General features: G+C 48.4%; 1 long non-coding RNA gene across 1 annotated transcript in view; it reads right to left on the bottom strand.

Annotated features, from left to right (window-relative positions):
• The window catches only part of LOC125103291 (uncharacterized), an 85,536-nt gene that overhangs the window by 30,610 nt on the left and 28,856 nt on the right, over positions 1–26,070 (bottom strand). Inside the window, exon 2 of the long non-coding RNA XR_007128341.1 lies at positions 10,109–10,186. This is a non-coding gene — a long non-coding RNA (uncharacterized LOC125103291). The remainder of the gene's footprint in view (positions 1–10,108; positions 10,187–26,070) is intronic.

A 26,070-nucleotide genomic window follows, 5' to 3' on the forward strand; every position in this document is an offset into this window, starting at 1 on the left:
CAGTACCAGCAGCAGCTGGGCAGCAGTCCCTGCTCAGAGATGCAGAGGCACCAGCACCTGCCTCCAGGATCTGTCAGCCAATTCCTTACACTCAATTCTTTCTGTGCTGAGTCTCTTTTCCTGACCAGGCCTTGACTAAAAGGCGTCTATATATTAATGCAGTTTCTTATATACTGTTTACTGACCTATTATATCTGATGTGTCTGTAGGTCATTTACGGTGTGCTTAGCTATAAGAAGTAGATGCATGCATATGTATTTGCTTGGAGCGTAAATGCATCATCACCCAAGCTGCTTGGCCTGTGCCTAAGGTCTCTCCCCTGAGATAATGCTCTAGAGTGTTCAGATACTGCCTGACCTGAAAAATCCTCATAGTAGGTATTCAGTCATTAGCTCGATCATTACATGATTACATTGCCTGCATCGGTGGCACAGCAACTTTTTAGATCATGGCTTTGAAGAATGCTTAGACTATCTTTTCTTTTTTTTTAGTTTTATTTACTTGTTTTAGAGGGGGAGGGGCAAAGGAAGAGGAAGAGAGAAACGCTCAAGCAGACTCTCCACCGAGCACAAAGCCCAACATGGGGCTTGATCTCACAACCCTGAGATCACGACCTGAGCCAAAACCAGGAATCAGATGTTTAATTGACAGTACCACCCAGGTGTCCTGACTATCTTGGATTCCTTGGGTATCTGTTCCAAAACTCAATGAACTATTATCTTGACATGGCTGAAGTTAAATATTTGAGACACTAAGAAAGCAGACATATTAATCTATATTGGAGGAAAACTGCCATGACAAAAGAAAAGGTACTTTATTAGCCAATAACCAGGGTGGGTCACCCTTGAATAAACATGATGTTGTGGGAGATTTACTTCTCATTTAGTTATAGCCAGACTACTCTGTGATTTAACCCAGGAGGAAAACCAGATAGAATAGAGGAAGCTTTGAACCAAGAATGTCTTCGGAGCCTCTTCTAGTGGCTGGTAAGATCCTGATTGAGCAGTGGTTCTTCTTGACACACAGGCTTGTGAAATAGCCAGTAAACTACTTGAGTAGGACATTTTTTACTTACAGAAAGAACTCGTGCCATCTCTAGTAGCTTTAATAAAAACAAACCTTATAAACTTGAACAATAGTCATGAATAAACTTGGATCAATCATATATGACAACCATAAATAGATTCTTTGAGATTGTAAGTCTTCTGCATTGAAGAGTGAACAAGCCAGACGAAAGCACTGGGAACCCAGAGGTTAAATGGGTTTTATGGAAATGGAAAGCAAATATTGCACTCAAAAAATGTCATGGTTAAAAAAAAAAAAGTACATGTAGTCACCAGTTGTGAGAATTTCATGGTTGTTTGAAGCTTTAGGTTTGGTGCCTCTTCGTTCCAAAAGAGCTCAAGTGCACAGAGATGTATCTTCAGCCTCCTGAAACACAGGACATTTTACTCTAGACAGACCAGATTTGTAGTAATTATAAAGAATTATATCTATATAGTGTAATTAATTCCTCCTCTTTGACATCTGGCTCAATCATTTCTACAAGCAACAATAGATACATCCGTAACCTTTCTGCTCTCTTTTCCACCCTGGGAACAAGGGCTTCTCTCTGATCAAGGTCAAAGGTAAGAGAGTGAATTTAAATAGTGAGCACTAAGCAAAAGGCCTCCTGTACTCCCATAAACTCTTGAGTTTGGAATGAAGAACTCTTCTGCTCAGCCAAGGCTTTTCTGGATCTCACCCTTCACCATCTCACATGATTGAAACTTCCCTGGTCTTCCCATCCCCATGTCTGCCTTCATCACAGGGAGAACAGAAAATTGCTCCATCCAATCCTATGAGTTCAAATGCTACTTCACAGCTCTTGTTGCCAGTCTTGCCATGTACAATATGTTACCTACCACCTGTACTCCTTGAAAGATGCTCTCACTTTGCAAAAAGCATCTCCATCCTGCTGGGGGCCATCCATAGTCACTTCGATATCCTATTGATGACTCAGCCAGCATCCTGGCTTCCTGGAGCCATGCCTCCGCTGCTATCCTCCCTGTTGCCACAGGCCAAGCCATAACTCAGACCATAACCTGGCCTGTGACAAATGTCTTCCACACCTCTGTGATGCAATCCCTAAGCTCCTCCTCCGACCCACCTCCCTCTCCTTCCACGCAATCTCAGCTCCAAACTGGGCCACTCCTGAGCTCTGAGCTATCCTCACTGCAGCTTGGCCCTTCCCAGAGTCTTCTTCCAGCCTCAGGGAGCCCTTATTCCTCTTATGCCCATGACCCACCTCCACTGGTCATTTCACTTTTGACAGCCTAGTAATTTTTCTTTCCCCCTTTTAGGGGTTTGGCCCTGAATTTGCTAAACCTGACTCCTGGTCGAGGAGAGCCATCAGCCTCTGGATACCTTCTGAGCTGGAAATTCTAACACCCGACATTTTCTGAGCATTCCTCATACATCTTCTTTCAGCCTGAACACCCCCATCTCACTGCTAGTGTCTGACTTCTTTAAGCCCTCAGCATGAGGCTGCAGACATATATTGAGCTACACAATTGCTTTAGGTACTTAAAGCTGGTCTACTAGTATATTCCTCGCCCCTTTCTCCACATCTGTTCCAACAGTCCTTAAGCCCAGAGTATCCCCACCATACCCTGCCTTCCATTCCCAAGCCAACTCTGCAAACAGAGCTAATATCCAACCACCTCAGACCTCTCCAAGGTAATGACTTTTAAGTTTCCCTGTTAATAACCTGATTTCCCAGCTCTCCAACTCAGAGGACACTGTACTCTCCTCCACCCACCCAAGAAAAGGAACCCCTCATTCTAGCCAATTTGGTTCAAAACACACATTTAGGGTCACCTGGGTAGCTCTTGGTTTGGGCCGCTGCCTTCGGCTTGGGTCATGATCCCGGGGTCCTGGGATCGAGTCCCACATTGGACTTCTTGTCCAGCGGGGAGCCTGCTTTTTTCTCTGCCTCTGTCTGCCACTCTGCCAGCTTGTGCTCTCTCTCTCTCTCTGACAAATAAATAAATTAAAAACAAAACAAAACAAAACAAAACCACACACACATTTACAGCTTCCTTCCATCTTGGAACTACGTCCAAAAAGTAGGAGCCATTTTGCCATCCTCCAATCACTGACCTTGCAGACGAACACAGTGTGTATTAAAATACAATCCCACACCTACGTGGTTACTGTTGGCATACGCCTGTTATAGATCCCTATTTTATAAGTGGCCTTTGACTTAAAGACCCCCTGACTAGGAGAGGAAATATTCTGCCGTCTCTTGTCCACTCAACATTCTGTCAACAAACAGGAGAGGGAGGCTGGTCTCATGAAAAGTTCTTACTCGCGCTTCACCAGCAGTTCCTTAGGAACTACACTGTTGTCTGCAGCTGAGGCCATGCCCCATCCCTGACTTCCTGTGCTTCAAACCTTGGCAGGAAACATAGCTTCCAGGGCCAGTCCCAGAAAACATTAGAGGGGAGGGGCATACTGCCGTGGCTCTTCTTAACGGGTTGGCTGCCTGGTCCCCTTCTTCCTTATCACAGGAGCCACTCTGGGGCCTCGGATCCCTGGCAGGGGCCTTGACCTTTGGACAACCCCTGAAAGTCATTAGATAGATCAGGGATTGGCAAATGTTGTAGGCTTCTAAGGCCAGAAGCAAAATTGAGGAAATTATGTTGGAACTTATATAACAGAGGAAAATTGCTACCTCACCCTGCCTTATCTGTCTGGAATAGGCCATCTGAGAGTGGACATACTTTGTGCCTAGTTGCCATCAATTGGAGTCAGCTGAAGATATTCTTGGGGAAAGGAGCACAGGCCCAAATAGGAGGGGCTGGTGATTCTGGTGGGCAGAGTTCTGGGTATCCCTGCGCAGAGAGTGAAGGGGAGACCAGCCAGCTCACATCACCTTGGATTTACTTACTAGAGGGGATTGACTGTTACCTGCTCCCTTAGTTCATGTCCTAGGGGCAAAATCAGTGCATGAGACCCTTGGCAAGGGGCTTGGACACCTGGTGCCAACCCCAGAACTCACCATGTTGCCCGGGTCCTTCCCAGCTGCTTGGCTGGCTACTGCTCCCCGCATCACTGTGACCTAGCAGGGCCTCAGCTCCATGGCTCTGGGACCAGCCACTGAAGGCATTATAGAATAGTTATGGAATTACCTGGTTTTTGTCACAGGGACTTACTTGGCTGCCCAGCCCTCGTTCCCCAACTCCCCTATTTGAGAACCTTGGTAGGCCCGGGCCTGTCATGCCAACCTCTAAACCACTAAGAGGGGAATCACAGTCTTGCTTTGGCTCTTTTCAGAGGGGACTGGCTATTGAGTACTCTATATCCCCAGGGTTACCCCAAAACCTCAACCCTTGGCAGTGGGCTGGGACACTGGTGAAAACCCCAGTAATCATAAGAAGGTGGTTCTCACATTATCTTGGTTCTTCTTAGAGGTGGTCGATTGCCTGGCCCCCCATTCACCCACCTCCCTAGCACCACTGGAACCACACCAGTGCCTAAGACTCTTGGCAAGGGGCCCGGATGGCTGCTGCCAGCCCCTGAAGCCATTAGAGACTCACTACAGGATGGAGGCTATTAAGCATCCTTGAAGGGTTCAAATTGAAAAGGGCTGTTAATTTACACACCAAGTTTCAAAGCCAGAGCCCTAAAAAAAGATGTAAAATATCTCATTGATACTGTTATCTTGATTACATGTCGAAAGGATGATATTTTGGATAGAGTGGGGTAAATAAAATATATTAAAATTAATTCCACCCGATTCTTTTTCCTTCTTCAAGATGCAGCTACTAGACAGTGTAAAATTATATGTACCTGGTTCAGGCAGGGCTGCAGTAGAGGAGTGACACTGTATTGTTGGGATACTTTTCCCACATCACTGTGGCCACATTAGGGAGTCCACCTTGGCCAGGATCATGGTCCTTTGGTGCCAGTCCCACAGTGATGAGAAGTCTCTGCTTTGCTCTGGCTCTGAGAGTATATTGGCTGCTAGACCTCAGGTTGTCAGATTTAGCAAATAAAAATGCAGGATATCCACTTATTTTTGAATTCCAAATATGCAACCAATAGTATTTTATTGTAAACATGTTCCATGTCATTATTGGTTGTTTCTCTGGAATTCAAATTCTGCATCCTGTGTTTTATCTGCCAACCCCACATTTTCGCTGTGTCCTCCCATCTCCAGGGCCACACCAATGACTCAGCTATCAGTAGGGGGCTTGGACCACTGGTGCCAGCCACAAAAGACCTTACAAGTACTCACTACATTGCCTTGGAAAATCTCAGAGAATCCTGGATGCCCACTCCTGTCCCTTGGACCACACCAACACCAGTCAATGCTTCACAGAGGGTCGAAGATTCTGGAGGCTACCCCAGAAGCTATTAGAGTTTGTTTGTACACTTCCTTTGTGTATATTGGCTGGTATGATGGACCCCACTTCCCTGGGCCAACACTAAAACCTTTATGTTGACTAGATTCTTCTTAGTGTATGTGACCTCCATTTTGCCCATGTGCCACCCATCACCAGATCACATGAATGCTCAGCCCCTTGATGAAGAGCTTGGACCACTGGTATTGGCTACAGAAATCACTGGCCTACTCTTGGCATTGCCTTTGCAGCTTTCTGTGTGTATTGTAGGCTGGCCTTCACAGTCCCCACTTCACAGCAATGGATGCCTCACAAGCCATTAGAAAGTGATCACTGTATTGCCTTGGTTCTTCTTATGGTGAACTGGCTATAGGGTCCTTCTCTCCCCCACCCCCACTGGTTCACGGTGCTTTATACCCTTGACAGGTGGCCAAGTATCCCTGGATCTCCAGGCATGTGGCTCATACAATATCCTCCTTTTTTATGGATGAGGTGTGGGGACAAGGGGTCAGCCTGCGGAAGGAGTTGCACATGGGCCCCAGCCATCCTGGAGGTCTCCTACTTGCTTCTGGCTGAACCCTTCCTTTCTTCAACTCCTCACTTCTCTGTCAGTGGATGGTGGACTCTACTGTGTGCTCTGCAGATAAGTCCCAGCCCAGCTGGCCAAGCTGGTCAGTCTCACAAGCCTTTGCAGGGGCTGCTTCTTGTTTTTTATGACCCAACCTTGCTCGTTGGGTGTTTTCCAGTCTCACTTCTAGTTTCTCCTTTGGATATGTGATGTCTTGATGATAAATGAGGGAGGGCACTGGGAGGGTGGGCACTGCACTGAGCCTCACACAGGAAGGTAAAGCACCTGTTGGGGTTGTAGCTCAGCCACAAAAGCCTTGTGCGGATCTGGAAAAGCTACTTCAACCTTCAGCCTCAGTTTCCTTCCCTGTAAATGAAAGCCTGTGTCCATTTGTGCTTTTGTGAGGATGAGAATGATGTCTGAGTTCTTGGGAGATGTCAGGATGTTATTTTACATATTTATGGTTTGGTATCAACTTTTTGCTTTCTGGTTCTGTTGTAGGAACAAGGACAGCCCCCACAGGCATGGTTGCATGCTAGGAGGGAGAGAAGATCACCCACAAATTCAAGACATATAGACTCTGTCTATAATTGTTTTTGGAATAGAAGTCAAGGTGGTGCCCTTTGCCTGATTTTCTCATATCTGGCATAGATCCCCACCTAACCCAATGACTTTGCTTCTATCCTACCTACCCTGAGTCTCCTTGTCCCAATTCTCAGGTGTGACCTATAGATTTTCCCATTTACCATCAACATTGAAGCCAACATTTTAAAGCATTAAGAGTCCCTCAGCCTTGGCTGTAACTGTTAGCAGACCCTGGAAATTTTGTTTTGGCCTGAGGAGTTTGGCCAGTCAACCAGGCTCATTTAAAGCATTTAATCATGGTGTTTCGTGTGTTATCACAGTGACTTGGTGGTGTGAGCTCAAAGAGCAGGTTAAGAGCACCTTTCCTCTGGGAAATTTCAGTGTGCCTACAGTCAGTGGATGGACACAAGATATCAGGGCAGATGTGGAAAGGGGGTGTTGGCCCCTGGACTCCACTCTCTGTCCACTCTCTGGAGTTGACAGAGGGATGCCTTTCTGAGCAGAGACTCATTTTGTCACTAGTGACTTGGTATCTGTGGTCTAGTGGGAAATCTCCCTATGAGACACACTAAAAAGTGTTTTTTGTTGGTGGTGTTTGTTTGTTTTATCCTAAAAGGAATGAACCCACGCACCACCACACCTGGTACTAAGGGAGATCAGGGCCAATTGATGGAGTTGTAGGGCTGTTGTACCAGTCCTAGGAAAGCATAGTTAGACCCATAATGAAAAGGGCCATGATGATGGTAGGTGCTAGTTGCTGATTTATTATGGCCCACCTGGGCTCTATAGCAAGAAGGTCTGGAACTTTCTAAAACTTTCTGAGATCCTCTGTGTGTGAAAATTAAAACAGAGTATTATCTGGGGCTACAGTGGATGCCAGCTGTTCCTGTCCCTCCCCACTTCCTTTTCTTCTCAGAGCCATGAAGAATAGGAACAGCTTGAAAGGAGGATGATGGATACCATGGAAACTTTAGCTGGGTCTCCAGTCCCAGATATGGAAGCTCTGGTCTGTCCTTGGTCTCTAGAGTTCTGTGTCCTCTAAGAAGGTCAGAGTAATGGACAGTCACTCCCCACTATGGATCCCCCAGGCCTGGGACTTGAGCCAACAAACACCAGGCTGGTTGGTGTACAGGCATGAGAATTCCTTTTTGAGTAACTCTCTTCACTAGGAGAATTCTGAAATTAAATGTGCTTGTCATTTGTAATGCAATTAATACCACTTGGCAAGGATAGGGACCAGGATGCCAACACCAGATAAGGAAGGCTGTGTGGAAGAACTCTGCTAGCCCTGGGATTCTATGAGCTTAATCCTGTTATTATTGTTAATATGTGTAATTTAAAATATCAATGATGCATATCAATAATGAGGATTTAGTTCATCTTTTCTAAATATATGGGTCACACATATATAGCGTTCCACAGCTTGCAAAGCAGAACTGTTGTAACCCTGGAAGAAACCTACTGAGTCATTTACAGTTGAGAAAACTGGCTCTCAATGTTGAGTTTCCAGCACCAGCCCCCAGAGCTGGCAAGTGGAGGGGCAGTCAGGGTCTAAGGGTTTGCCTGTGCCCTGGGTGGGGACCCTTTCTGGGATTTGCTCCAACTAGTCCACTGTGTGATCTTGAATGAGGAGTCATGTCCCATACCCACCTAACTCCCCAGGTCCCAACCCCACCTATCTCATAAACACCAGGTGATGGCCACCTTCCCACAGATGTGCCTGGGGCTCTGTGGCCCTCTGGTCATTCCTGCCCATTTCTTCTTGGAGTGTGGGTCCCCAGAGGCACAGGAACTCTTTCTTTAATTGAATAAGCCGCCATATAGTCAAAAAAGCAGGGGTCTGGGAACCAGGCCATTTTTCAGTCTTTTGAGGCTAAATCGTCACAGCCTTCAGTGCACTGCTATAGAAAGAATGTGTCCTTCCAAAATTCATACATTGAAGCCCTGATCCCCAATATGATGGCATTAGGTGGTGGGGCCCTAGGAGAGGCTTAGGTTTAGATATGGTCATGAGTGGGGACCTGTGGTGGGGTTAGTGTCCTTATAGAATAGGAAGAGACTAGAGACTTCGCTCTATCCTGTGAGGACACAGCAGGAAGGAGAACATCGATAAACCAGGAAGACGGTCTTCACCAGAATTCGACCATGCTGGCACCATGATCTCAGGCTTACAGCACTCCAGAACTGGGAGAGACAAGTGTTTCCTGCTGAGGCCACCCAGTCTATGGTATCTTGTCACTGCGGCCTAAACTGACTAAGACAGGCAGGGGCAATGCTCGCATATTTAAAATCTTATTTCTCAGCAATTTGGGGGCACTTGTGCAAGGCACCTAACAAGCTCGGGGCACATGGGTGATAAACTCTCTCTTTTCCTAGGGGATGTAGCCTTCTAAATCTCATTGCTCACATGTCAGGCCTTTGACACATCACCCAGAAAATTTCCTGCGTTTCTAATCTCCTGTGTTCCCTGTAGGTAATTGCACAGAAAACCTGTGCTGTAAGGAGAATTACAAGGAATTATACATCTCCTTTCACCTCACTAGGCTTTCTTTCTGACAGAGAAACAGGCATGTTTTCAGGATGGGGTGGGGGGTAAGGGGACAAGCCATGTAATTGAGCCGTACACTTTCCTCATCTCACTAAAAAATCACAGTGGGAAACTACCTAAGCTTAGCCCCAACAGAGGCTCAGAGCCTAGGGCTGATGTGGCCCTCTGAGTTCTGTCCATGCAGCCTCCATGAAGAGACTGTGGTCTAGATGTGGGACTTGTTCAGCTCATAACACTGGCTCAAGCTGACCTGGCTGTTAACCACCTTGGGCTCTTTCTGCTGCCTCATGGCTGAGAAACACCTTCTCTTTCCTAGAAAAATGATCAGTCAGGATTGGAAGGTTTGCCTAGGGCAGGACATCCAGTGAGCTGCTTTGCAACAGCAGGGGTGGAAACTGGGGCTATTTATAAATACTCAGAACATTTTATGAGCCCCCAAATGGGGATATGAGGTGTGACCATGGAACTGACATGTGAAACCAGGCCTTTCTGAGAAGCTGTAGCTGCATAGTCATCTTATCCTGGTTGGTATCTCCAGGAGGTTAGGGGTGATTGAAGGGAATCATGAAGGACAGATGTCCTGCCCTACCCATCCTGTCCCCATCCCTACCCAAAGGGTGGTCAGACCATTGGTCTGTTGGAAAGAGGATAAATGTAAACAAGGGGGTTGAGAGATGTCAATGATGTCAGAAAAGTTACAGCTCTGGGAACTTTCAAGAAGACATATAAGACAAATGAAGGTATTCCACAGAAATCACAATAGGAAAAAATAGCAGCTGCCCTCCGTGGCAAGCACTGTCCATGTACTACCTTACTGGGTCCTCATTAAAGCCTGTGAGGTTGATATTATCACCCCCCCCACCACACACACACTTTACAGATGAAGATACTGAAGTTCAGAGAGGTTGTCTCTGACTCGGCAAGTGTATGGCAAAACCAGGGTCCCGATGCAAACCTCTATGTCCCCAGAGTCAGAGCTTTTCCACTGTGGTAGAATGAGAACAAAACACGAGTTCTTACATCAGACAGGTCCTGATTCACCATATGCCAGCCGTGCGACCTTGCATAGGTGACTTCTCTGTGCTTTCATTCTGCCATCTGTAAAATGAAGATTATAAGATCAAATGAGATGAGACTTAAAAAGCACTAGGCGTAGTTCCTGGTGAGGGAATATGGAATAAATTCGTACTGCTGTTATTCTTGTTCTTAAACCTTCGTTATGGTAAAGGGCATCTGCAGCTTTGACCAACGTTCTGTTATTTGAAAATCTAAATGTCCTTGCCTGTGACAAGGAGCTATCTCTCTTTCCCCAGTGTACTTCCCCAGTCCTCCCCTCTCAGCAAAGGACACCACTGCTATGGACTGAATTGTGTCCCCTCCAAATTCATAGCTTGAAGCCCTACCTGCCAATGTGACTGTGTTTGGAGATAGAGTTTGTAGGAAGTAATTAAGATCAAATGAGTTTCTAAGACTGGGGCCCTAACTAATGCACTGGTGCCCTTAAAAGAAGAGAGACACCAGATCTCTCTCTCTCTCTGCCATGTGAGGACATGGTGAGGAGGTGGCTATCTCCAGCACAGGAAGAAAAGTCTCACTAGAAACCTATCTTGCTGGACCTTGATCTGAGACTTCCCAGCCTCTAGAATAGGTAAGCACATAGATCTCAGCTGTTTAAGTAACACAATAGATGGTATTCTGTTATGGCAACCCAAGCTGACTAATAACAACCGTACGTGAAGAGTTACACAAGCTAGAGTCAAGGGTGTCGTTCTAGATACTTTTTGTTCCCTCCAGATCCCACGTCATACAATATCATATTTTATCAATTCTGCCTTTAAGACCTTTCTCAAATCTCATTCCCCTTGGTTCTATGAAGCACTCTTATTATGGACTTTTTAAAAGATCTGTAAGAATAGAGGAAAAAAAAATATGAGAAAGCCAGTGAACCCATCACCAATCTCAACAATTGTCAGTACGTAGTGACTTAATTCATGTATGGCTTTAGCCAATCTCTCATTTTAGAGTATTTTGAAACAAACCCCAGACATCATACAATTTTACCTATTTATATTGGTATATTTCTGTAAAAGGTAAGGACTCCTTTTAAAACATGACCATCTTGGGACGCCTGGGTGGCTCAGTTGGTTAGGCAACTGCCTTCGGCTCAGGTCATGATCCCGGCGCCCTGGGATCGAGTCCCACATCGGGCTCCTTGCTCGGCGGGGAGCCTGCTTCTCCCTCAGGCTCTGCCTGCCATTCTGTCTGCCTGTGCTCATTCTCTCTCTCTCTGACAAATAAATAAAATCTTTAAAAAAAACAAAAAACAAAAAACATGACCATCTTACCAGTATCATGCTTGTTTTTTTCAACAATCTCTTAAGATATCCAGTCAGTGTTTATGTTTCCATAACTGACCTGGGGCAAAAAAAAATTCTTACAGATTGTTTGTTTGAATTGGGATTCAAGTAAGATTCATTTGTTGTGATTGGCTGACTTGTCTTTTAAATCTCTTTTACTTTATACGTTCTCCTACATCTTTTTATCTCGATCCAATTTTTAAATTAGTAATTTGGATCATTTGTCCTGGAGAGTTTCACACAGTCTGAATTTTGTTGATTATCTCCTGGTGTGATTTTTAACAGGTTCCTATTCAATGTGTGTGTGTGTGTGTGTGCTTAGCTATGTGTGCATGTGTGTGTGCACCTGTTCGCAGATGTGTGTATGTGTGTGCACGCATGTGTGCACATATATGCTGTGTGCATGTGTGTGTAGAGAAAAGGGAGAATGTCCTTATATGCCCCCATTTCAGTTGCTCCATCCTTTGCAGGGGGTGAGGAATTAAATATATCTTTTTATCTTTTGGTATCTAAAAAGGTTTGTATTTTTGTTCTACTTTCAATCCTTAAATAATGGGTCACTCTTAGGTTTCACTTAGAAAATACTTAAACTTTCACCTTCTATCACTCATTTTGTTGTTTTGAGTTTATTGATTTATTGGTGAAATTCGTTTAGTTTCTCTTCATCTCCATGCATTTCCATGACCCTAGTCTCCATCATTTGCTTTTCTCCTCTGAACAATTGCAATGGTCTCCAGACAGATCTCCTTGCATCTAGCAGGTTTCCTGCCAATGAGGTGTCCCCCAGCAGCCAGGCAGACCTTTTCCAAACAGACATGTTATGACACTGGCGTGGATTTCTCTTTGCACATAGGGTGCAATGCAAAAGTGAAGGCCTCTGAGGCCCAGTGTGACCTGGCCCCTACATGGTGGGATGAATGCACCTCTTGTTTCTTCCAGCTCATCACGCTGGCTTCTTGGTCTCTTGAGCACTTCTTCGTCCCACGTCAGGGCCTCTGTGCCAGGTGTGGGCCTCTGCCTGGAACGTTCCCACTCAGTGTTTGCTTGGCTGGCTGTTCTTCTTCTAGGTCCCCCCTGGAGTGGCCCTTCCTCAGTGAAAACTACCCTTGCTCCTCTCCACTGGAATAGAGCCCCCCAACCCCCACACTTCATCCCATAGCAACCTCTCCTTTACGTTGTGGCCCCTTCATGTTTGTGTGGACTTAATATTTGCCTTTACCACCAGTTTGCCAATTCCACAAGGTCTGAAGAAACCTTACTCACAACTTTCTCTAGTCCAGGGGTTGGGACACAGTAAATGCTCAATAAAAATGTGAGAATCCATTAATAGAAACAGTGTGCCGGGGGGTGAAGTATAAAGAAGAGAGAGGTGGGAAGGCACGAATTCCAGCCCTTTGCAGTCTTTGGGGAAGAAATTTCTCTGCCTTTGTTCCCTCTGGTGGTAGCGGGGAGGAGTTGGTCAATGACAAAACCAGGGGCAGTCTGGCCATGGTGGTGGGTCCTGATCTTTGGGATTATCTTGGGGTCTTGGTTTGGGATCCCCCAAAAGCTAATTCTGAGATGAAGATTTGAGTGTAAGTAGTTTATTTAGAGGTGAAGGACACTCCAGGAGAGTAGGGGGTGAGGCAGAGGAGGGAAATATCAATAAGGGGACTGTCATCAAGTCAGCTTCCCCCAGGGGTGAGAAGGGCTTAGTCCCATGGGGCTGCTCTGGAAGCTGGGGGAGGAGCTGGGACATTTATCCACCAATACCCTTAGTCACAGACTGATGGCTGCTCTCAGGTGGCATCTATTCCCAGGAACTTCTGGGCCTCTCAACAGGTGACAAAGTGGGCTCCAGCAGGTAGAGAAGGCCCTCTGGCAAAGGATGTGCTGAGGGGGTAAAGTCAGGGGACATTCCAGAGCACAGGCAGCATCCCAGAGACCCCTGTTACCCCACAGAACCTGGCACAGGGTCCCACAAGAATTACCCAGACAACGTGACTTCCCCATACCACAGACAGACATATTGACAGAGGCTGGACTGGTGGCCTTGGGAAAGACTGAAGGATGAATCCCACCTCAAGCAACAAAGAAGCTCTTGAGTTCTGTACACGCATCTGGTGCACCGGCAGGAGATCAGGTCAGGAGAATCCACCTGCCACACCCGCTTGTTCTGGGTGACTTCTGGTTGGGTTAGGGTCTCTGCTAAATGACAGGGGGGCACTGGGCAGATGATGATGACCAATTTGCACAGGCTTCACCTCTCAAAGCACTCTCTGTGCATTTGTGTTCCAACTGGCAACTGCTGGGGAGATGGGTGGGGAGAACCTGTTGCCCTCGTTTACAGATGAGGGAACCATGCAGAAGGAGAGGTAACTCTGCCAGGTCCTGTCCCCAGACACTGAGGGTGGCGCCTGACCCCAAGCTTCGGCTTCTTTCTTAGGGATGAGTATCTGCGTGGGTGGGTGAAGCTGTGCTGTAGGAAGGTAAATGGGGACAGGGAGGGGAGCAAAGATCACAGTGAGAATGCTGTGGCAGCTTTTCCAAAGCAGCGGGACAGGTGACATTCTGAGGAGCAGCCACAAGATGGCAGAGGGACTGCACACAGCTCCTCTCTGGTTTCCTTGGGGGCTGGGGGAAGGGGACCAAGGATGAAAGTTTGTTTAACATGCCTTGAGAGTCACGGTGACTCCTGAAGGGTTGGCAGGAAATAGAGGAGAAAATGCAAGAGACAACGAGAAACTCTGCCAAATACTGTGTGACCATGGGCAAGTTATTTGACCTCTCTGGGCCTCAGGTTCCTCTTCTGTAAAATGGTGGTTTGAGACTTAAAGCACGATATTAACACTCTTCCAGTTGTTTCAATGAAGGAGGCAGGACCACTGAGGGACCTTGGAAGCTGAGGTCATCTGTGGCTCAGGCTATGGATCCGGACCAGCTGGTGGCTGGCAAGAGGGTCACAGGTGACCAGAGGAAGATGGGACAATAGTGGTCTAACCAATGGCTTCAGGACAGGGTGAGGAGGGAACAGGAGAATGGTGGGAAATACACAATAGAATGTGGAGAGCAAGGAATCACTTAGAGGTGTCTCCCTGGGCATAATTCTCAGTTGAGAGCTGCAGCTAAACCACCTTTTCTTTGCCACCCTCCCCGACCCACACCCTTGCTGAACACCCCTCCACCACCTACACACTTCATAGCTCATGAGCCTGTTTATTTTCTTCATGGCTGCTATTGCTCATTTCTGCCTCCGCCCCCAGAACGTGCGCTCATGAGGGTACGGACTCCATTTTCGTGTTAATGCCGAGTCCTTGGTGTTTGGAACAGTTCCTGAAATATAGTGGTTCCTCAATAAAAAACTGCTGAATGAATGCAGAATGGGAGTGGTGGTGGAGACAAAGCCTGGACTAGGAGTCCAAGACCCAGAGCTCCCCATTGTGGCCACCAACGTGCTGTGTGATTTTCAGGAAACCTCTTCCCCTCTCTGGGCTTCACTTGGCTCACCCTTAAAATGAGGGTTCCATGATTAAGTATCTTAGAGACTTAGAGACAGAAGCTCCTTCCCTCCTGGTACTCAAGTCCCAGGCTTCAATCAATTCAATCACTCCCCTGTCGTGCTTCACTTGCCCCTCAAGGAGCCCCAGAGAGCTGATGGAGAAGGACCTTGTCCTACAAGCACCCTTTCAATCAACAAACATTCCTGGGGGCTTCTGTGTGTGAGGCTTGTATAGTGCAGACCAAGGCAGAGCGTACACTGGCCTTGCAAGGCTGTCACAGTTTAGTGGGCAGAGGTAAGAAATCCCAAGTCTTCTTCCTTCATTCCTGATGGTGGGAAAGGCCAAGTCCTAGAGGAAGAAAATTATCCAGGTGTGGAACCCTTAAAAAAGAAGACTTCTAATAATAGGAAGGTGAGGCCTGTGGGAACAGGTTGTCTGTGCACCCGGCTCTAGGGAAAATAATGCGCTGGGCAAACCAGACTTTCAGCTCCCCAGCCCTGCTGATGTGGCTCTTTGGGCCTGGTTCCTGGGAAACCCAGCTGGGTCTGCCCCGCCTGGAAATGTGTCCTACCCCACCTGCTCCCCTCATCAAAACAATCTGGCTCTGTGTCCCTTCCCTTTGGTGCCCTGCTTTGTGTCGTGAGATTAATCTGAGTAGGTAGAGCATATCCAAGGAGTTTAAGGAACTTACGATTTACCCTTCCAAAATAAGAACTTGAATTTATTTACCGCAAAAATCCCACAGAAGTAACTCTAATGGTAGAATTTCAGGCCATTGACATGTTGGGTTTGGGGAGAAAGGTATGAAGTCAGTTGCCGGTGATGACTCAGCTTCTCTCGTCCCCAGGCCTGAGAGCACAGGTGTCAAAGCTTCTCGAGAACCTTGCCGTTCAAAGTGCCGTCAGAAGCCACTGCATCAGTGCCCCCCAGAAGCTTGTTAGAAATGCCAAATGTCAGCCCCTCCCAGAGCCACAGAACCAGACTCTGCACGGGAGCCCCTGTGACTGCATGTACACAGGGTCTGGGAGAGGCTGGGCTGGAATGCCCCTTGGTCCCCGGGAATGCCCCTTGGTCCCCGGGAAGGATGCCACTGGCAGCCCCAGCTCTACCTCTGACCATCTCTGCATTCCCTCTGCAGGGACAAGTTATTTACTCGTTAGGAGGCAGGAGAAGGAAAAGCGCTGGGAATTCTGATAAATAAGAAGGTTGTTAGCGTAATGAGCCACAGCAGCTCCCTGAAAGAGCTCCCCTTGTGAGACAGGGTAGGCTGGCTAATGGGGAGCCCTCTTTAGAGTTGCAAGTTCCCTTTTCATCTGGTCTGGTGTTTGTTCACGAAGGAAATCAGGCCATCAAACAGCATTTGCAATGTTCTCCTAAAAAAAGATCTATAATCTGTGTGCAGACCCCTTCCCTTTACCCTTCAGACCCACACTCCACCCTTCTCTTCCTGCAAGGGGGGGCTCCCCTGTCTGGACTGCATCACCTAGCTCCCTGCCTTCTGGCTTCCAGGGGGTCCAGCGGACGAGAAGTCCCAGGAGGGGATAGGAAGGCGACAGGACAATGAGGTGGGCTTGTGCTCTCCCAGGGCAGCCCCCAGCAGAACTTGGCTTTCCAGGTCCTGCTAACTGCTCCTCCTAGCCCACTCCTTCCTGTCTGGGGGTGTTAGCAGCACCTGCTGGGGCCAGCTCAGGTGGGTGACCCTGCTCAGTTCCTGTCCTTAAACCCTGCCCCCACCTTTTTAAACAGTCCCTTGCTCCTCAAATCACCCAGTTTGAATGAGTCATCTGATTCCGTACAGACTCACTCTGCCTGAGAAAGGACTGGAAGAAAACACACCAAGGTGGGCTGCATCCCCCTTTCCCTTCCTTGGACTACCTGTTGGAGTCTGACCCTCCAGAGATTCCATTTTCATCTTCCTCGGTCCCCATGTGCACTTGAGGACTTCAAAGAGTGTGGAAGTGTATTTTGTTTCTAAACATTTGTCTCCTCTGGCTTTCCAAGCAGAGGAGGGGCTGCAGCCTGGGAGCCCCCCACCCCCAGGTCATGGGGGAGGGCAGAGCAGGAAGAACCACACTGGAGGGGGTTTTCATTGGCACAGTGCTAATTCCCCTCACTGTGATTTATGGGTCCTATCCTGGCGAGGGGGCATTAGCAGCAGATGCTGGAGTTATTGGCCCTCTGTGCTTTGCTTTGCTTTTCCAGGGAGTGAGACTCTTTGAAAGGCTGTGGAGTAGGGGCTCCCCCAGGTGCTCCCCTGCCCCAGCTGCCCCTGCACTGTTATCAGGGTCCTCACTGTCCTTGCTCTAACCATGCTGGCCCCCTCCCTGCTGTTCCTCTAGCACCAAGCACACCTCCCCCCTCTCCATGATCCCCGATACCCTTAGGGCTTGCCTATCCCTCACTGCCTTCAGTGAGACCAACTTGTCTTCCCTCCCCTTCCTTGTATACAGTGAGGACCTGAGCAATGATGGACATCTCAGCTGTCTACAAGCTCCACAGGGCAGGCTCTGTGTCTGATTTACTCACTGCTATATTTCCAAGCATCAAGAAGGCACTCAATGAAGTTTTGTGCAATGAATGAATGAACACTCTCTCTTGGTCACCTTGGGAAGTCTGATTTGCACAAGGTGGGCTGCTCCAAATGTCCACCAGCACTCAGAGAGGGAGCAGCTGGTCCTCCCGGGTCAGCACAGCATGACAGGTGACTGTATCCGTCAGCTACTTCCGGTGGCCTCAGGTACACTTGCAGCCAGACGCAGGCTCTTCTTCCTGCTCGTCCCTGCGCCCCTACACTGGTCCCTGTCTGTTGCAGGAAGCCTTGGGGAGCTGAGGGACACCCCTGGAGCTTTGGTCTCTGACAGTGCCTTATTCAGCCCTACATTGTATTCCTGCTCTAGGAGCTATAGTTGTGTCCCCAGCCAGGCACAAGTATCTCATCCTTGTTAGGAAAGATCCCACCCCTGTGAGAAATGCCTAGAACCACTGTAGGAAGCCCCCACTTTCCCCGATGGTCAGGGACCTGGGCTAATCCTTTCCTTCTATGGTCACAGAAGCTTCCCAGACATTGAGAGCCCAGGAAGGATGAAAAGCCTCAGTTTAATTCTGGAGGTCACCTGCCTTAGGAAATGGCACAGTTTTGACAACTGCCTTATTCTTCAACACTTGCAGATGGAGTAGGAGGCTTGGACAGAGAGCTCAGCACGCCCCAGCCACCATCCCCCCAGGGGGAGAGGGAGGGAGAGAGACTGGGGCCACAGATATTTGATATGGAAAAGACCTGCTAGGTCATGGAGTGGGTCCCCTGGGGAAGACGTGGCAGCAGGAAAACCCCCCCCCCCCTGCTCATTTCATGCTCTGGCTGAGGGCAGGAGCTGGAGATGGGAGCGAGTTGAAATTAGATGGGAATTTATTTAAGGTCTTTAAACATTCCTGCACTCAGGGGGCCTCAAGAGAACCACAGATCATCTCCTCCACAGCCTGCGTGGGAGCCACACAGTGACACATCAGGCCCCTGGGCCGCCCCAGCACACAGTTGGGGAGAAACCTGCACCCTCCCACTCTGCCTCACCCCAGAAGGTCTCTGTTGGCATGTCCCAGGGATCGAGGGGAGTCATACCTCCCCACCTGCCCTGCCTGGTGCCTCAGACAAAAGATATGAGGGGCAGTGGCTGGTGTTATCTTGCTCATCCTGTGCTCCAGGGGAGGGCTAAGCAGAGGACAAGGCTTCTCCCTGCATTCCCTGAGTCTGCCTTAGCAGCTTCTTTCCAGCCTGGGGTCACTTTTTCTACTAGGTAGTGTTGCCTCGCATATTTCTTTAAGATACTTCCCTCAAAGTATCCAGGAACCACTTTGTAATATCTCCAAGGAGGAAATGAAAAAGGAGTACATTACTGTGCATAGTTATCAGCATGGGCTCTGGAGCCAGACTGCCCGAGTTCAAATCCCAGCTCCTCCACTTACCAGCTGGGCGACCTTGGGCCAGTCACTTAACTTCTCTGGGCATCAGCTTCTGTACCTGTGAAAGTACAGATAACATCAAGAACCATCCAGGAGGGTGGTTGCGAGGATGAAATGTGCTAAGATAATCAAAGTGCTCACATAGGTCCCTGACACAGAGGGAGGGGTTGACAAGGGTTACCTATTATTTCTTCTGTCTGTTTAACAGTTTTTCCAGGGAATCCTGCTGGAGATTGGAGAGCCACTGTTGGACAGATGAGCAAGTATGAGCATAAAGCTCCTCAGGGAAGGCCCTGGAAAGGTGGTGGGTCTACCATCTAACTGCCTATCCATTCATATATTCATCTGTTGTATGTTCATTCATTTGACATCTTTCAAGTGCCTGAGCCAGCTGGGGACGAAGAGATGATGGACACGTGGTCATTGCTGTTCAGTGCTCACACTCATGCCCACACATAGATAGGGAGGCTTGTGTCCCAAGCTCACCTTCCTTCCCACCTGACCTGGAGGCTGCAGCTCTCCATCCAGAGGAAAGACAACCATGCAATTGACTATTTGCAGCTGGGTGCAGGGAGTGCTCATGGAAGCACGCAAGCCACAGTACAGAAGAGAGTGCTGTGCCTACAGTTGGGGGCCCCTGGGGGACCGGCAGGATCAGGGCATGTACCTCCAAGGGCCTATTTTTGAAACCCAAATGACAGGTCAGCATTTGGAGGGCACTTATTGATGTGAGAATCATGGGGTTCACTTCCAAGTGTGGGCTCAGGAGCCGGAAGGCTTGGATGGACATATGGACTTCCTGTGTCCTGACTCTGCATCATTTAACCTGTCTATGACTCTGTTTTCTCATCTGTGAAGTGGGGATAATAGTGGTAACTTCCTTAGAGGGTTATTACAAGGATGTATGAGTTTTTAAATGTAAAGCTTCGCATGGAGTGCTTGGCACTTAGTGAACGCTGCCTACATTGAAACTACCGCCATGACAATCAGGAATGCTTTTAACTTAAATACAGAAAATCCACTAGTCATGGCATGAGGAGTAAGGAGGTTATTTGTGCTCCTCGGCAGGAAGCTTGAAGGCAGGAGGTATGGTGAGTAGCCTCTGATTGCTCCTGGTAACCCCACTCCTCTTTCATGGGGTGACCCCACTCCTCATTCTTGCCACCCCACCCCTTCCAGGGTGAAGCTAGGAAAAGACTGTGCCTTCTATCTTGGGAGCTCTCTGGCCCATCCTCAGACCACTAGCTGCCACGCCGTGAGGATACTCAGGCAGCCCATGGAAAGGCCCAGGTCATGGGAAGACGGCTGCCAGAAAGAAACCAGTGAGTCTGGAAGCTGATTCTTCAGCTCTGTCAGGCCTCGAGCTGAGATGACTGTAGCTCTCATAGTTTGACTACAGCCTCATGAGAGACCCTGATTCAGAGGCACCCAGAGAAGCTCTGCCCAGATTTATGAATCACAGAAACTGTGAGAGAGAGAGTGTGTGTGTGTGTGTGTTTTGGGGGGTGCTTTATTGTGCAGCAGTAGATAACTTATACAGAGGCCACCCACCTCAATGTTGCCATCAGAGACCCAGACCCCTCTGTCTTTCCTCTTCTCTTCTGTAGCTTGAGGCCTTCATCCTCAGGGTTACAAGATAGCTTCTGTTTATCCAGATGTCACATCTGCATACTAAGAAGAAGGCCTAAAACCAGACAGTGGGGAGATCTGCTGGGCCTGTCCTTTTCACAGAAGCTTTCTCAGAGAAGCTGCCCAACAGCTTCCAAATACATCACATTGGTTAGAAGACCCCCATGGCCACCCTGGTCCCGCAGTGAATGGAAAGGTAGACCAGATGACCTCTCAAGTTTCAGAATACCAAAGTTATACCTGAGAACCCAGCAAGGGCTATTCAGGCTGGGAGAGAGAAGGTGAGTCCCTTGAAGGTAGTGACTATATATCTCAGCTGTGATTCCCAGGGCCTAACCCAGCACCTCAGTAGTTGGTACCCAAATAAGATTTTTTTGAATGAATGTACTAGGTGATAAACCTTCAAAGGCAGGGATTGTATCTTCCTTGTGTTTACCCTGGTGCTCGGCCAGGCTGGTAGCTTAGGATATGATTGTGTTACGCTGATAGCACACAGAGGGCAGGGAATGTACCTAGTTTTTATGTGCAGCTCTGTGCCTGGCCCACAGCCAGGGACACAGAGAGACATGCTTCAGGGTTTGCTGAATCGTTTAACCCTCTGGCTGACCGAGAGCTCTGGTGTCGTGTCTCCTCCATGGGGAGACTTGCTTAACCTTATGATGCAGTCTCCATCTGAAATGGGAACCAGGAGCTTCACCTTCTTGTGAGGGAATGGGCATGCTTGCCCCTCCAGTGGTCCTGCCCTTTCCTGGCTGAGATTATCTCTACCTGCAAACAGGAAGATGATCAGGAAGACTGCTCCTGGCTACCTCTGCTCTGCCCTGAGGGATTTCCTCCTCAGCTGGGGAAGGAGAGGTCTGGGTCCTGCCAGGACACCTCACTCAGGCCGCCTTCACTGTGCTCTCTGTGGGCTCCAGAGCCCAGTGTTGGAAAGTGCTGGGACAGAGGCCCCTGGTTCAAAGGAAGGTCCTTTCCAGGAGACAATCTAAGGAGCTCCTCTAGCAATGATGCTTCAGTTGGGGGCACACCTAGATATGCTCAGAGGTGTCCTAGCAGCAAAGCCCCTAATGCCCTTTACTCCCTGAAACCCATGTCATTCCCCTGTCTGGAAATGCCCTATGACCCCTTCCAGTTTGCTTTCTAATCTGTCCCCACCCAAAAAAGGGAAGAAGTTGCCTTCTGAGTAGAACTGGCCCTTGAAAAGTGTTTCCATGTCAAGAGATGTGGGTCAGACCCAAGGAATATTCCAGAGGTCCATCATTAGAGAATCATTCATGGAGCCACCATAGATCCTTTCCCCTGGATGTCTATAGAACAGGAAGAAATCTTCAGCTCCTTAGAATGCAAGGGAACACACGTGGTGAGGTCCAGACAGCCCTTCCCCCATGGCCCTCTGTCCCCAAGTGCCAGACGTTTTTATTCTTTGGTGGTATATTCACTGCTCAGGTGCATCCTGAATCCAGAATGCTCTGTCACATCATGGATCGACAGCACATAGAGATGGTAGCCTACGTCCCCCCAGCTGGACAGGAAGCACCTCGAAGGCAAGGGCTGTTTGGTGTTCATCCTGTGGCTTTAATGCTTAGTGAGCTTTCCATGTTAAGCACATGAACCTTCGAAGAAGTGGATGGTGGGGCCCTCAGGAGACATTTAGATCCATCCCCTTGCTTTGTAAATGAGTTAATAGGGCTCTTTGTTGTCAAATGAAGGTCCATATCACCATCAGCCAGTAGGGAGAACAAGCAGATTTTTATATGTGGGCTGAGTCAGGCCCCACATCAAGTGATTGTGAAAAAGGGAGTGCGTTGCTCAGAGACACACCTGACCACGTCAGTACCTTTCTAAATTAAAAAGAAAATGAACGATTATGCCATACACTTTGGAGACTCTTCTTCATCAGCAGAAGTTTAATATTTATAACTTGTGTGTTACGTATCACCATCTCCATTTATTGGTAAAGAAACTGGGGCTCTGTTAATACTGTGATGGGTCTGGGCAACTTGGAGAGCTGGCTCCTACAGTCTAGTGGTCCTGGTCTGGAGGGCAGAAACTGAATTCACGTGCACTGTACTTGCTTCCTGCTTTGCTGGAACAAATTCCCACAAACCTGGTGACTCAAAATTACACAAATTCATCATCGTAGGGTTCTGGAGAAGTCTGCACTCATGGTGCCAAGGAGCTGTGTTTCTCTTGGAAGCTCTGGGGAGAATGTGCTTCCTTGCATTTTGAACTTCTAGGGAAGCCCTGACTCCTGCCCCCTTCCCTCTCCTACTCCCACTCTGACTTTCTGGCCTCCCTCTTTGAGTGCACATATTGTATGGAGCACTGGGCGTGGTGCATAAACAATGAATCTTGGAACACTGAAAAAATTAAAAAAATAATAATATTTAAAAAAAGAACCTTTGTGATCCTTTTGGGCCTATCTTGATAATCCTTCCTCTCTTCCCACCCTCTCTCCTCTCAGTCCTTCTTTTTTAGGGATAATTGAAATCAGCTGGGAAGCAACTTTCCCCTCAAGATCCCCCCCCCCAACCCCGAGCCCATTCAGAGGAGTCAAATCCAGAACTGGACACAGAATGTCGAAGGAACCAAAGGAATAGTCCCTTTAAGTCCCATAGGCATCATCTAGCATAGTTCTAGAATTCTGAGAAATTCTGGTGAAAAAGGGAAGGAAGGAGGGAAAGAAGGAAAGGAGGGAAGGAGAGAGGGGAAGGGAAGGAGGGAAGGAAAAAAGCTCAGTGGGCTGAGAGACTGTGTGGAGACCCTACAGCCCGCTTGCATGCACTGGGACTCATGATGGATACCACCCTGCAGCTAATTTATTTAACAAAACTTTATTGAGCACCTGGTGCTGTGCTGGGCACTATGGGTGAAACAAAGATAAATAATAGATGGGGCGTGCCCTCAGGGTGCCTTCAGTCTAGCAGGGAAGTGCGGATCTGAACACAACTAATTTTCACTCAGGGAGAAGGGAAGTCGGTAGCACCCCCAAGAGAGAAGCATGGATCCCAGCCCTAGGCCTCCAGGCAAGCAGCCTGGCACTTTGTCATTATTGATAGGTTTTGCTGGGATGTGAAGTGTGAAGAAGTGGGGAGGGGAGGGTGGGTCTGCACCCTGGGGTGCACCTGGGGCCCACTCCCTTGGGAAGGGACTTAGTAGCAACACTCAGTGGTCACTCAGCAAGTACTGTTTGAGGGTCTCCGGAGAAGCAGACCCTGGCTGTCTGGGGACAATAAGGTCCCTCAACAGCCCTTGCATTGTTCCCAGGCCATCTGCTTCCTTTCTTGGTGCCCAAGCTGTTTCTGTGCCGGGAACAGTCATGGGCACACACTTACCCAGAGGTGTGTGCACCACACTCACACTCACAGACACACGCAACGCACACTCTGTGTCACTGCTACCACTAGGATGTAATAATCACAGCCTGAACGCGGTGCTCTCAGGGCTGCCTCTGTCACCACCCTCCCTCTCCCCGCAACCTGGCCGCCCCCTCCCCCCACTCTCTCTGGTGGGGGCAGGGCACAACTCCACACTTTCCTTCTTGCCTTCCTGTCCTGTTCTGCCCCCGAGAGCCTGGGCGCCTCTCATTGCTTCCCTCCACCTCCTCCTTTCATCTCCATTTGTACCCTGTCTATTCAATCTGCCTCTGTGTCTCTCTCCACTCCTCCCTGGAGTGCTGTATGTGTGTGTGCACGCGCGTGCATGTGTAAGAGAGAAAGAAAGGACAGAGGGATACCATTCCTTTTAGGAGTTTTCCTCCTTGATTGAGCTATAGTTTCCTGCTAAAGAATCACAAATGTAGCAGAGCCCATTTCCTTCGCCTGGGGAAGCATGATGCATAAATCCTGGCAGGATGGGGCCAGGATTGCTGAATGAGGCAACAAAACCCCGCCTGCCTGCCTGCGTGTGGCTTCCCCATACACCTGCTGCCACTGCTCCCCGCACTGACTAGCTATTTGCTTGTCCTAGGGCCACATCTTAGCCTCACAGGGACAAAGCACAGGCCAGCTCTGGGAAATGCTGATGCCTCCCGGCCTAGGCAGAACTGGAATTCCCCTGTCCTTGAGGAGGTCACAAATCAACATGAAGGATGGAGGTTGGCCAAGAGGCTGGCAGGGCTCTGGGTCCTGGAGGGGGTAGGCCTGAGGACCAGGGAGGGGGGAAAAGGCACTTTTCATTCCTCTGGGCCTGTGTCTATACATCTACTAAAATCACTTGCCTGAAACAGTACTTGTCACACCTCTGAGAAGACTGCATGAATTACTGTGGGACTGGAATGAAGTTAATAAAGCCCAGGAAGATTATACAGCATTCCTGAAGCACAGAGCAACTGGGTCATCTGGTAGACTCAATTCCATATCTGCCTTACTCTTTCACCACTCAAAGCACAGGAGGTTTTCTGGGAAGGGAGATGCTACAGCTTGGTATCTGGGTGCAAACTTTGCATACTGGCCCTGGTAAGATGAAATTGCCTAAATAAATTCATTCTCTTTGCTGGAGGCTGGGGCTTTGAGAGGCCCAACGGCGCTCAGGCTTTCAGTTGTCTGCCCAAGGCTATGGGTTTTAGAAACCAGATCCTGAAACTTGTTCTCTCATAAGGAAACTCTCTGCACTAAGCCTCAGACTTTCTCATTGGAATAGGCATGATAATTTATCTGCTTTCTTTAATTTATGCAGAGATGTCAGAGTTTTGAATTTATGCACAGGTATATCAGAGGCTATTGTGAGTTTCTGTCACACAATGATGGCTTTCCATGCACACTTGATGTAAGAAAGGCTGCTTGACCTGGGTGCAGGTAAGACCCCTGGGAGCAGCCCTCAACCAATAAAGGATGAGGATTGGTGGGTAAATATCCCAGCTTTCTCACCTCTCTGGAGGACAACCCTGAAGCACCAGCTACATCTCCCAGAGGTCCAACCTGAGAGGAAGCCCTGGTATCCCCAGGGTAACCTGCTCTCTGGAGTACCTTGTGCTGGCTTTTTCCATTCCTACTCTACATCGGGTTCTCCTGAGATCGATGCCATATAATCCACAGGTCCTTGAATTGGGTTCAATTTCTGGGGGAACTCAACCAGGACAGTCACACTGAGGAGAAAAGGAGCCAGAACTCAAACCCAGGTCCATCTGATTCCAAAGCCTACACACACCTTCATTATCTCGCATATCTGTGACCAGGAAAACCGTACCCGCTCATATGTTTACTTTATGTAGGGCAGACATGCATTACACCAAATCTACTCTTTCTCTGAGGGTTTAGAAGTCACTTAATACAGTTGTAAGAAACTCTCATTTCCCTTTTGTATTGCAGGTGCTTTCTGGTATTGGTTTACAGCTTGCTCACAAGCTAACCAAGTTTCACTGAGTCTCTCTGCTCAGCTAACTAACCACTCTCACCCTCCAGGCAAGAGAAGGAAGCGTCTTCCCAGTCCCAGCCCTGCTCAATTGTAGATGGTCCAGAAGGACACACCTACTTACCTCCAAGCATGTTAAAAAGCTTTTTTGGGTTTACAGGAAGTGGAAGTAAAACAGTACAGAGAAAAGAACTGAGAGGTGTTTGTT

The sequence above is a fragment of the Lutra lutra genome, chromosome 6, assembly GCF_902655055.1.
Source record: "Lutra lutra chromosome 6, mLutLut1.2, whole genome shotgun sequence".
Classification (NCBI taxonomy): domain Eukaryota; kingdom Metazoa; phylum Chordata; class Mammalia; order Carnivora; family Mustelidae; genus Lutra; species Lutra lutra.